This window comes from Tachyglossus aculeatus, chromosome 16 (assembly GCF_015852505.1).
Source record: "Tachyglossus aculeatus isolate mTacAcu1 chromosome 16, mTacAcu1.pri, whole genome shotgun sequence".
Taxonomy (NCBI): domain Eukaryota; kingdom Metazoa; phylum Chordata; class Mammalia; order Monotremata; family Tachyglossidae; genus Tachyglossus; species Tachyglossus aculeatus.
Window position 1 is genome coordinate 22320951 of NC_052081.1, and position 12239 is coordinate 22333189.

The 12239-nt window shown below is 47.2% G+C and overlaps 1 protein-coding gene across 1 annotated transcript in view; it reads right to left on the bottom strand.

Annotated features, from left to right (window-relative positions):
- The window catches only part of CPXM2 (carboxypeptidase X, M14 family member 2), a 194665-nt gene that overhangs the window by 71401 nt on the left and 111025 nt on the right, over positions 1 to 12239 (bottom strand). The window lies entirely within an intron of this gene.

Below are 12239 nucleotides of genomic sequence, written 5' to 3' on the forward strand. Positions count from 1 at the left end.
GCGACACCAACAACTGTAATGGTTATTTTAGTCTTAACACCACAATTTTTACAGACAAAGGTTCAGAGAAAGGACAGACTCACAATTCCACTCAGACTTGCATATTCGATCAGTCACCAAAGCCAGTGGCAAGATCTCCAGAATTTGCTCCTTCCTCTCCAACCAAATTACTAACACACTGGTCCAAGCATTAATTAGTCTCCTCACTCACGTCTGTGTTTCCAGCTGCTCCCTTGTCCAATCCATACCTCATTCTGTTCCCTGTACCAATTTTCTAAAGCACTGCTCTGCATAAAACCTCCAATGGTTAACCATCTATTGCCATATCCATCAGAAACGCTTCATTCCTGGCTTTAAGGCACTTAAACAGCTCTTTCCCTATCACCATTCCTTTCTCCTTCCCCCATCACAACCAAGCCAGCACACTAGAGTCCTCAATACCAACTGTGTCTCATTCTCATTTCTCTTGCCATTGTCCTCTTGCTCATGTTCTCCAACCTGAATGGAACTCCTTCCCCTTTTATATCTGACTACCACTATCTCCATCTTCAAAGCCCTATTAAAATCATAGCTCCTCAATAAAACATTTCCTAACTAATTTCTTGTTATAAGCTCCAACTGAAATCTTTCTGGCACCCAAGACAAGTCCTAAATGAAAACTTTCCTTGTCACCAATGTCTGTGTCACGAGCCCCAGGCCCTGCTCTATGGGTTCCAAACAAACCCCTCCTCATGAGCTGGGAAAGCCCTACCAGGTCCTGCTCTCCATACTTCACAATAAGGGAAACAAATTATTTGCTTGAGGGAGGGACTTTCCTCTCATCTATATTCACTCCCCCATTATCTCTTTAGTGATAGCCCTTTAGGCCTCTCACTTGTTTCCTTCAAGCCATTCACTCTTTTCCATCTATACACCTTTTCCTCATTTCTGCCCCACTCATATCAATATACATCTATCATCTCAAATCTCAACTCTTTTGCATTCTCAGAACATCCTCCATTCTACACATAAACAAGAGGTGGACACATTCATGCAATCTTTTCACGTTTTAAAGCAGAACACTTTAATGATGATGATGATGCTTACTATGTGCCAAGCACTGTTTTAAGTGATGGAGTAGATACAGGGTAATAAGGTTTTCCCATGTGGGGCTCACAGTTTAAATCCCCATTTTACAGATGAGGGAACTGAGGCACAGAGAAGTGAAGAAGTGAGAAGTGAAGAAGAAGTGAGAACTGAAGAAGTGCCTGTCATCCCCATCAGCTCTTCTGTACATTTAACTCCCTTCTCAGGCTCCCTGTTCCTCCCCCTCCTCCTTCCCTCACCTCTGGCCTCCTACTTCATTAATAAAATTAACTCCATCAGGTCTGAGCTACCCAAAGTCACTCCTCCCCCTTCTCCAACCCCCCTGCTCTCAATCCTCTCCGCTACTCTCCCATCCTTCCCAGCAGTATTCTCAGATGAGATCTCCTCCCTCCTCTCAAGTGCTACTCCGGCCACGTGTGCTTCTGACCTCATTCCCTCTCATTTTATGAAATCTCTCGCCCCTTCGCTCCTCCCCTCCTTAACTTCCATCTTCAACCACTCACTCTCCACTGGTTCCTTCCCCTCTGCCTTCAAACATGCCCATGTCTCCCCCATCCTAAAAAAACCCTCTCTTGACCCCACCTCCCCTTCTAGTTATCGCCCTATCTCCCTCCTATCATTCCTTTCCAGACTCCTTGAACTAGTCGTCACCCACTGCCTCGAATTCCTCAACGTCAACTTTCTCCTCGACCCCCTCCAATCTGGCTTCCATCCCCTACATTCCACCGAAACTGCCCTCTTGACCTCCTGCTTGCCAAATCCAACGGCTCCTACTCTGTCCCAATCCTCCTCGAACTCTCAGCTGCCTTCGACACTATGGACCACCCCCTTCTCCTCAACACGCTATTCAAACTTGGCTTCACAGACTCCGTCCTCTCCTAGTTCTCCTCTTACCTCTCCGGCCATTCATTCTCAGTCTCTTTTACAGGTTCCTCCTCCCTGTCCCACCCCCTTACTGTAGGGGTTCCTCAAGGGTTAGTTCTTGGTCCCCTTCTGTTCTCTATCTACACTCACTCCTTTGGTGAACTCATTCGCTCCCACGGCTTCAACTATCATCTCTACGCTGATGACACCCAAATCTATATCTCTGCCCCTGCTTTCTCTCCCTCCCTTCAGGCTCGTGTCTCCTCCTGCCTTCAGGACATCTCCATCTGGATGTCTGCCCGCCATCTAAAACTCAGTATGTCCAAGACTGAACTCCTTATCTTCCCTCCCAAACCCTGGCCTCTCCCTGACTTTCCCATCACTGTAGATGGCACTACCATCCTTCCCATCTCACAAGCCCGCGAGCTGGTGTCATACTCGACTCGGCTCTCTCGTTCACCTCTCACATCCAATCCGTCACCAAAACCTGCCGATCTCACCTCTGAAACATCGGCAAGATCCACCCTTTCCTCTTCATCCAAACTGCTACCCTGCTGATTCAATCTCTCATTTTATCCTGACTGGATTACTGCATCAGCCTCCTCTCTGATCTCCCATCCTCCTGTCTCTCTCCACTTCGGTCTATACTTCACACTGCTGCCCGGATCATCTTTGTGCAGAAACACTCTGGGCATGTTACTCCCCTCCTCAAAAATCTCCAGTGGCTACCAGTCAACCTACGTATCAGGCAAAAACTCCTCACCCTTGGCTTCAAGGCTCTCCATCACCTCGCCCCCTCCTACCTCACCTCCCTTCTTTCCTTCTACAGCCCAGCCTGCACCCTCCACTCCTCTGCCGCTAACCTCCTCACTGTGCCTCATTCTCACCTGTCCTGCTGTCGACCCCCAGCCCACACTCTCCCCCTGGCCTGGAATGCTCTCCCTCTGAACATCTGCCAAGCTAGCTCTCTTCCTCCCTTCAAAGCCCTACTGAGAGCTTACCTCCTCCAGGAGGCATTCCCAGACTGAGCCCCTCTTTCCTCTCCCCCTCCCCATCACCCCTGCCCTACCTTTTTCCCCTCCCCACAGCACCTGTATATATGTTTGTACAGATTTATTACTCTATTTTACTTGTACATATTTACTATTCTATTTATTTTGTCAATGATGTGCATCTAGCTTTACTTCTATTTATTCTGATGACTTGATACCTGTCCACATGTTTTCTTTTGTTGTCTGTCTCCCCCTTCTAGACTGCGAGCCCACTGTTGGGTAGGGACTGTCTTTATATGTTGCCAACTTGTACTTCCCAAGCACTTAGTACGGTGCACTGCACACAGTAAGTGCTCAAAAATTATGATTGAATGAGTGAATGAATGAAGAAGACAAGTGACAGGGCAGGGATTAGAACCCATGTCCTTTAACTCCCAAGCCCGTGCCCTTTCAACTAAGCCATGACGCTTCTCTTACACATTCACACTTACACAAACATAACGGTACACCCAAGCCAACACATTCACACAATCTTTTCAGCAGTTTCACAGAACGGGGATGCTCTCCAGTCATTTTCAAGAACACTTCTTCATTTAGCTGCACCTAAGGAGCCTTTAACACTCTCCTTCCAGGGACATGTGTATCGGGCTACAGCATGGCCTGTCTGTCTCAGACAAACCCTGATTCTTCATGAGATGCTGGTTTGGTGTCTGCAACTTAAACTTAATAAGTGCCGATATGAATATACACTTCGTGAGTGGAACTTCCCTTTTGGGAGGAATACACCTAGCCCCAACAGTATTGTTTGGAGCACAAAGCATGCAGACAACAAAGTCTGCAAAACAAAGACAAGAAAGAGGGTACTGATAACAAAGAATTAGACGCCAGTCTGTGCAACCACTCACGAGTACCTCCCTAGTGCTTTTTTCGGTTTCAATATCCCGTCATGGTATCAGAATCCCATCCTTGTCGCCAAATTATGTCACGAGCCCCTACTAAAATCCTTGCAGGTACTCAAGAAAAGTTCTAAATGAAAACTTTCCTTGTCGCCAATTTACGTGTCACAAGCCCCAGGCCCTGCGATATAGGTTCCGAATCAGCCCCTCCTCCTGAGCTGGGAAAGCCCACTATCTTAACTGACCCCAACAGTTGGGAATATACTAACTGGGCCAGTATGTCTGAGTCAGATTCTAATCAGATGTAATGACCAGGAGATTCCTAGATCAGGTGCTCTGTGATAAGTTAAAAAAATAAATCTTACACCACTATATGCAGGAGAGAGCTTTATTCAATTATTGGCCTAACTAAATGAGGAAACACATGCAAATTCACACACACACACACACACACACACACACACACACACACACACACACACACACCCCACGAACACCGCTACCTGTCTGATGGTTTACCCAAAATTCAATGAGGTGATCCCACGTCAGAGGAATCCGAGGAGTCTGGATGCATGGCAACCACGCTGCCTCATCATGGCTGTGGGTGGTGACCCGAACATCAGTGAGTCTTCACAGTTTGCGGTTCACGGGTGGCCACCCTGCCTTGTGGTGGCTGTGGCAGTGGCGCAAACAACTGATGTGATTCTTAGAGGTTCGCGGTTCATGGTTAGTGGGAGCTGCGCTGGTTCGTGATGGCTTTGAGAGGCAGTGTGACTCCTTGTGCAAGCTTTAGCTGGTTCATGGTGGTCGTGCTGGTCTGTGATTGTGACTCAACTCCAGGGGTAGTAGCAGGGGAGGCCTGGGGGACCCCGACTCAAGGTGACTGCCTTTTATCTGCCTCTACTTCTGAAGTCACAGTGGTTCCTGATTCGCTGCCTCAGGTTTTGTGGCAGTTGTTGAATCGCTCCAAGCCTATTACTGGGCAAATTGTAGAGGGGAGGCTATCCCTCCCTCAGTACCCCACATCACAGACTCGTTTTTTTCAAAGACCCGACTTGCAGAACAGTCTAGATCCTTCTCAAATTCCTTCCCATGTTGTTGTTTATGGGTTCAAAAGAGTTGCTCACAAAATGGATTCCTAGCCAACAAAATGGCTCCCATAGGCTCACCAGATTTCTCATCTTTCCATTCTGTTTTCCCTCTATACTGCATCACATAGCACTTGAGTCCATACCCCTTAAACACCCAATCCCCACCACTACAGCACTTATGTAAATATCTTTATACTTGGATGCTTCCCTTACCTGTAATTCATTTAAATTTCTCTCTCACACTAACTGTAAGCTCCTTGAGGGTAGGGATCATGTCTACTTACTCTACTATAGTCCTCCAAGCACTTTGAACAGAGCTCTGCACACACAGATATTCAGTAAATACCACTGATTAATTGATTGACTAACCTCTTAAAGCCCCTGAGCTTCCATTCATTACTCCTCTGAGTCACTTACGATCTAATAGTAACAGTGGTAGTAGAATAGTAGTAGCAGAACCAGAGAAGTACTAATAATAGTAGTAGCAATCAATCATGTTTACTGAATGCCTTAGTGCAGTACTTGAGAATTCACTTGCTCCCATGGCTTCAAATATCAACTCTATGCAGATGATTCCCAAATATACAATTCCAGTGCTGACCTCTCTCCCGCTCTGCAGTCACACATTTCCTCCTGCCTTCAGGACATCTCTACCTATATGTCCCGAGGACACCTCAAGCTTAACATGCCCAAAACAGAACTCCTTATTTTCCCACCCAAACCCTGTCCTCCCCTGATATTGCTTTCACTGCAGACAGCACCACCATCTTCCCTACTTCACAAGACCTTGGCATTATCCATGGCTCCTCTCTCTCATTCAACCAACATATTCAATCTATCACTAAGTCCTGTTGGTTAAACCTTCACAACATTGCTAATGTCTGCCCTTTCCGCTCCTCCAAATTGCTACCACATTAATCCAAGCATGATGGTTGCCCATTCAGCTCTGTGTCAAACAGAAACTCCTTACCATCAGCTTTAAAGTACTTAATCATCTTGCCCTTCCACCTTACTTCACTGCTCTCCTACTACAACTCAGCCCATGCACTTCACTCCTTTAATGACAACCTACTTGTACCTATGTGACCTTAGGCAAGTCACTTAATGTCTCTCTGCTTTAGCTACTTCACCTGTAAAATGGGAATTAAGACCATGAGCCCTTGTAGGGCATGGACTGTGTCCAACCTGATTAGCTTTTATCTACCTGTTTCAAGATAAACCAGGGCATCCATCATCTCAAGATCAAATGCTATCTTGTGACTACTCGAGCTAGCACAAAAAAATTCATTCAATCATATTTATTGAGCGCTTACTGTGTGCAGAGCACTGTACTAACTGCTTGGGAAGTACAATTCAGAACTCGGAAACTAGGAAGCATGGGTAGGGCACCCCCCCACGACTAAAGCCTTTGGGCACCCCAGGCCAGGAATGCAGAAGTAAGGGTCCCTCACCCTTGGGCCAATAAAATAAGGTATGGAGGAACAATGGAGTATGAGAACAGGTGGAGATTTGGACAATCAGAATCAGGAAGCCCGAGTAGCTCAGAAGGACAGGTACTAAATACCTGCTGCCTCCAATGTTCTGGGCAGTGGATCAAGACTTGCAGCAGTTGACTGCATGTTGCCTCCACCCAGGGCGAGGAATGCCTACTCTGTCCACATCAAGTTAGGGACCTTGGGAAAGTGAGTGTCCCGCTGAATGCTTATGGGGGTTGTCAGCTACCGGCTTCACCATGTGTGTGTAACACACAGATGAATTCCTTCTGAGTGGGAAGTGTTCGTGGGAAGTGTTCATGGGCAGGAACCAGGTGCTTCACCACTTGCGAGTAGAGCATAAGTGTATTCCTCCTAAGTAGGAAGCATTCATGGGGGGAAGCTAGGTACTTTGCCAGGTTTGAATAATGCATAAGTGAATTCATCCTGAGAGGGAAGCAACCGGGGGCAGGAGTTCAGTGCTTCACCATGTGCGAGTAATGCATAAGTGTATTCCTCCTGAGAGGGAAGCTCAATTTGCTGCATGTGAATAACTAAAAATAAGAATATTCCTCCCCAAAACGAAGTTCAATTCACCATGTGGAGTAAATTTTGTATGGCTCAGCATCTCTGACTCCAGTCTTTAACTCTCACCATGTCGATCCTCAAACCTGTCCCTGTGCAACAGGTGACACTACCCCACTGCTTAGAACAGGGTGTGGCACATAGTAAACACTTAACCAATCAGTCGTATTTATTGAGCGCTTACTGTGTGCAGAGCACTGTACTAAGCGCTTGGGAAGTACAAGCTGGCAACATATAGAGACAGTCCCTACCCAACAGTGGGCTCAAAGCCTAAAAGGGGGAGACAGAGAACAAAACCAAACATCCTAACAAAATAAAATAAATAGAATAGATATGTACAGGTAAAATAAATAAATAGAGTAATAAATATGTATACATATGTACAGGTGCTGTGGGGAAGGGAAGGAGGTAAGATGGGGGGATGGAGAGCAGGACGAGGGGCAGAGGAAGGAAGGGGCTTAGTCTGGGAAGGCCTCCTGGAGGAGGTGAGCTCTCAGTAGGGCCTTGAAGGGAGGAAGAGAGCTAGCTTGGCGGATGGGCAGAGGGAGGGCATTCCAGGCCCGGGGGATGACGTGGGCCGGGGGTCGATGGTGGGACAGGCTAGAACGAGGCACGGTGAGGAGATTAGCGGCAGAGGAGCGGAGGGTGTGGGATGGACTCTAGAAGGCGAGAAGGGAGGTGAGGTAGGAGGGGGCGAGGTGATGGAGAGCCTTGAAGCCGAGGGTGAGGAGTTTCTGCCTGATGTGCAGATTGATTGGTAGCCACTGGAGATTTTTGAGGAGGGGAGTAACATGCCCAGAGCGTTTCTGGACAAAGACAATCCGGGCAGCAGCATGAAGTATGGATTGAAGTGGGGAGAGACACGAGGATGGGAGATCAGAGAGAAGGCTGATGCAGTAGTCCAGATGGGATAGGATGACAGCTTGAACGAGCACGGTAGTGGTATGGATGGAGAGGAAAGGGCGGATCTTGGCAATGTTGCGGAGCTGAGACCGGCAGGTTTTGGTGACGGCTTGGATGTGAGGGGTGAATGAGAGAGCGGAGTCGAGGATGACACCAAGCTTGCGGGCTTGTGAGATGGGAAGGATGGTAGTGCCGTCAACAGAGATGGGAAAGTCAGGAAGAGGGCAGGGTTTGGGAGGGAAGACAAGCAGTTCAGTCTTGGACATGTTGAGTTTTAGGTGGCGGGCAGACATCCAGATGGAGATGTCCTGAAGGCAGGAGGAGATGCGAGCCTGGAGAGAGGGGGAGAGAGCAGGGGCAGAGATGAAGATCTGGGTGTCATCAGCATAGAGATGGTAGTTGAAGCCGTGGGAGCGAATGAGGTCACCAAGGGAGTGCCTGTAGATCGAGAACAGAAGGGGACCAAGCCCTGAACCTTGGGGAACCCCCACAGTAAGGGGATGGGTGGGGCGAGGAGGAGCCTGCAAAAGAGACTGAGAATGAACGACCAGAGAGATAAGAGGAGAACCAGGAGAGGACGGAGTCTGTGAAGCCAAGGTCAGATAGCGTGTTGAGGAGAAGGGGGTGGTCCACAGTGTCGAAGGCAGCTGAGAGGTCGAGGAGGATTAGGATAGAGTAGGAGCCGTTCGATTTGGCAAGCAGGAGGTCATTGGTGACCTTTGAGAGGGCAGTTTCCATAGAATGTAGGGGACGGAAGCCAGACTGGAGGGGGTCAAGGAGAGAGTTGGTGTTGAGGAATTCGAGGCAGCGCGTGTAGACAACTTGTTCAAGGAGTTTGGAAAGGAATGGTAGGAGGGATATGAGGCGATAACCAGAAGGTGACGTGGGGTCAAGAGAGGGTTTTTTTAGGATGGGAGAGACATGGGCATGTTTGAAGGCAGAGGGGAAGGAACCAGTGGAGAGTGAGCAGTTGAAGATGGAAGTTAAGTAGGGGAGAAGGGATGGAGCGAGAGATTTCATGAGATGAGAGGGAATGGGGTCTGAAGCACAGGTGGCCGGAGTAGCACTTGAGAGGAGGGAGGAGAGCTCCTCTGAGGATACTGCTGGAAAGGATGGGAGAGTAGCAGTAATACCAATACCATTAAATAAAAAAAAAAAATGCAACAAGACTGTTTCACAGTGCCCTTGGTTCTGATGACCATAACTCCTGATAAGCCCACAACCATGGAAATGAAATATCTACTTATATGGATAACCCTAACAGAAGGAAGAACATCTGTAAACAAAAGTGCTCAAATGTTATTACTCCTAAAGGATTATGACAGCTCTGGAAATTGAAAATGGAGCCAAGATTGATTTTGAAGAGAAAATTAGTTTGATGTTGTTTTATATTTTAAGAAAAATATTCAGAAACTGAATTAAGGTTAGTGCTTGAAGCTGGTTGAGATAAGGAAGTATATGCTATCCCAGACTATAGAAACTTGATATGCTATCCCAGAATATAGAAACACCTGAAACCATTCTGTTTCCATTCTGCAGCTTGTAGAGATGTCTTGAAGGCAGGAGGATATGTGAGACTGCAGAGGGGAAGAGGTATCAGGATTGGAAATGGAGATTTGGGAATCATCCACACAGAAGTGGTAGCTGAAGCCATGTGAGCAAATGAGTTCTCCAAAAGAAGGAGTGCAGATAGAGAATAAAGGGAATTCAGAAGTAAACCTTGAGAGACCCCCATTTTATAGTTAGGGGGTGGGAGGCAGACCCCACTTAGGAGACTGAGAATGAATGGCTAGAGAGGAGAACCAGAAGAGGACAGTGTCAATGAAGCCAAAGGTGGATAATGTCTCCAGGAGAAGGGGATGGGCGATGGTCAAAGGCAGCTGAGAGTTAAGGAAAATTAGGATGGTGTAGAGGCTGATGGATTTGGCAAGAAGGAGATCACTGGTGACCTTTGAGAGGGAGGTTTCTGTGGAATGAAGGGGACTGAAGCCAGATTGGAGAGGGTCAAAGAGAGAGCTGGAGTAAAGGAACTTGAGACAGTGGGTGTAGACAACTTGCTCAAGGAGTATGGAGAGGAATAGTGTGAGGGAGATGGGGTGATAACTGGAGAGAGCCATGAGGTCAAGGGAAGGTTTGTTTAGGATAGGGGAGAAATGAGCATATTTGAAAGCAGTGGAGAAGAAGTCATTGGAGAGTGAAAGACTGAAGATGGCAGGTAGGGGGGAAGAAGGTAGGGGGCAAGTGTTTTGATAAGGGGTGAAGGAATGGGATCAGATGCTCTGGTGTAGGGGTGGACTTTGAGAGAAAGCAGGTGATCTTCTCTTGAGATACTGCTGGGAAAGACGGAAGAGTTGAAGGGGCAGGAGCAGGGAGGGCCTGGAAAAGGGGAGGGGAGATTTTAAGGAGATCATACCTGATTGTGTCAACTTTCTTAATTAAAGTAGGTGGCCAGGTCATTAGGGGCAAGGGATGGAGGAGGCTGGAGGGCAGGGGGCTTGAGGAAAGAGTTAACTGTCTGGAACAACTGGTAAGGGCAGTAGGGATGGGTGTCAATAAGGAATGACACCCTCCTCGCCCCCTCCTCTCCTACCTCACCTCCCTTCTCTCCTTCTACAGCCCAGCCCGTACACTCCGCTCCTCTGCCGCTAATCTCCTCACCGTGCCTCGTTCTCGCCTGTTCCGCAGTCGACCCCCGGCCCACGTCATCCCCCGGGCCTGGAATGCCCTCCCTCCCCACATCCGCCAAGCTAGCTCTCTTCCTCCCTTCAAGGCCCTACTGAGAGCTCACCTATTCCAGGAGGCCTTCCCAGACTGAGCCCCCTCCTTCCTCTGCCCTTCCTCCCCCTCTCCATCCCCCCCGCCTTATCTCCTTCCCTTCCCCAGGGCACCTGTATATATGTTTGTACATATTTATTACTCTATTTATTTATTTTATTTTGTTAATATGTTTTCTTTCGTTCTCTGTCTTCCCCTTCTAGACTGTGAGCCCACTGTTGGGTAGGGACCGTCTCTATATGTTGCCAACTTGTACTTCCCAAGCGCTTAGTACAGTGCTCTGCACACAGTAAGCGCTCAATAAATATGATTGATTGATGGATTGATTGAATGAGAAATAATTATGCCAGGTAGAGGAGAGCTAAAAGCACACAAGGATGAATTTGAGATGCACATGGTCAGCCTGATGTCTAGATATCCGCCACCAGCACTCTGTGGCTCATGCACAAGAGCAATGAAGGCGAACTGTGGAGGTAATCCAGGACTGTGGGTTAGTGGCACGAGATCAACGAAGGGATAAGAGAGTGAGTCAGTAGAAAGGGAGGTGTTGAGATTGTCAATTTGGTCATCAAGGGAAGGTAGTTTGGGTATGGAGGCTAAATGGGGCATGATGACTTGAGAAAATTGGATGGGGTCAAGGTTTTCTGCTTTGTCACTGGGCTACCTAACAGAAGTCTGTCACAACTTTTAGGTCTGGGTTGCCAATATAAATTTTTAACAATCAATTATATTTTCTGAACATGTAATACTACTACTACTAATAATAATAAAAATGGCATTTGTTAAGCGCTTACTATGTGCAAAGCACTGTTCTAAACACTGGGGGGATACAAGGTAATCAGGTTGTCCCACATAGGGCTCATAGTCTAAATCTCCATTTTACAGATGAGGTAACTGAAGCCCAGAGAAGGGAAGTGACTTGCCCAAAGTCACAGCTAAGTGGCAGAGGCAGGATTAGAACCCATGACCTGACTCCCAAGCCCATACTCTTTCCACTGAGCTATGCTGCTTCTCTCATGTGTGCAGAGCACTGTACTAAGCACTTGGGAGACTGCAACACAACACATTCCCTGCCTTTAGGAGCTTACAGTTTAGAGGAGGAGAAAGACATTAATATAAATAAATGATGTATACTATACAATTAACAGATATTAATTCATTCAATCGTATTTATTAAGCATTTACTGTCTGCAGAGCACTGCACTAGGCACTTGGGAAAATACAATATAACAAAAAGAGTGACAATCCCTGCCCACAATGAGCTCACAGTTTAGAAAGGGAGAGACGGCCATCAAAACAAAAAAAAATCAATACAAATAAAATTACAGATATGCAAATAATAATAATAATTATAATAATACTTGTGGTATTTATTAAGCATTTACTATGTGCCAAGCACTGTACTAAATGCCCAGTAATACATGACAATCAGGTCCCACATGGAGTTCACAGTCTAATTAGGAGAAGGGCAGGCACTGAATTAAGAAGCAGCGTGGTTCAGTGGAAGGACCACGGGCTTTGGAGTCAGAGGTCATGGGTTCAAACCCCAGCTCCACCAATTGTCAGCTGTGTGAC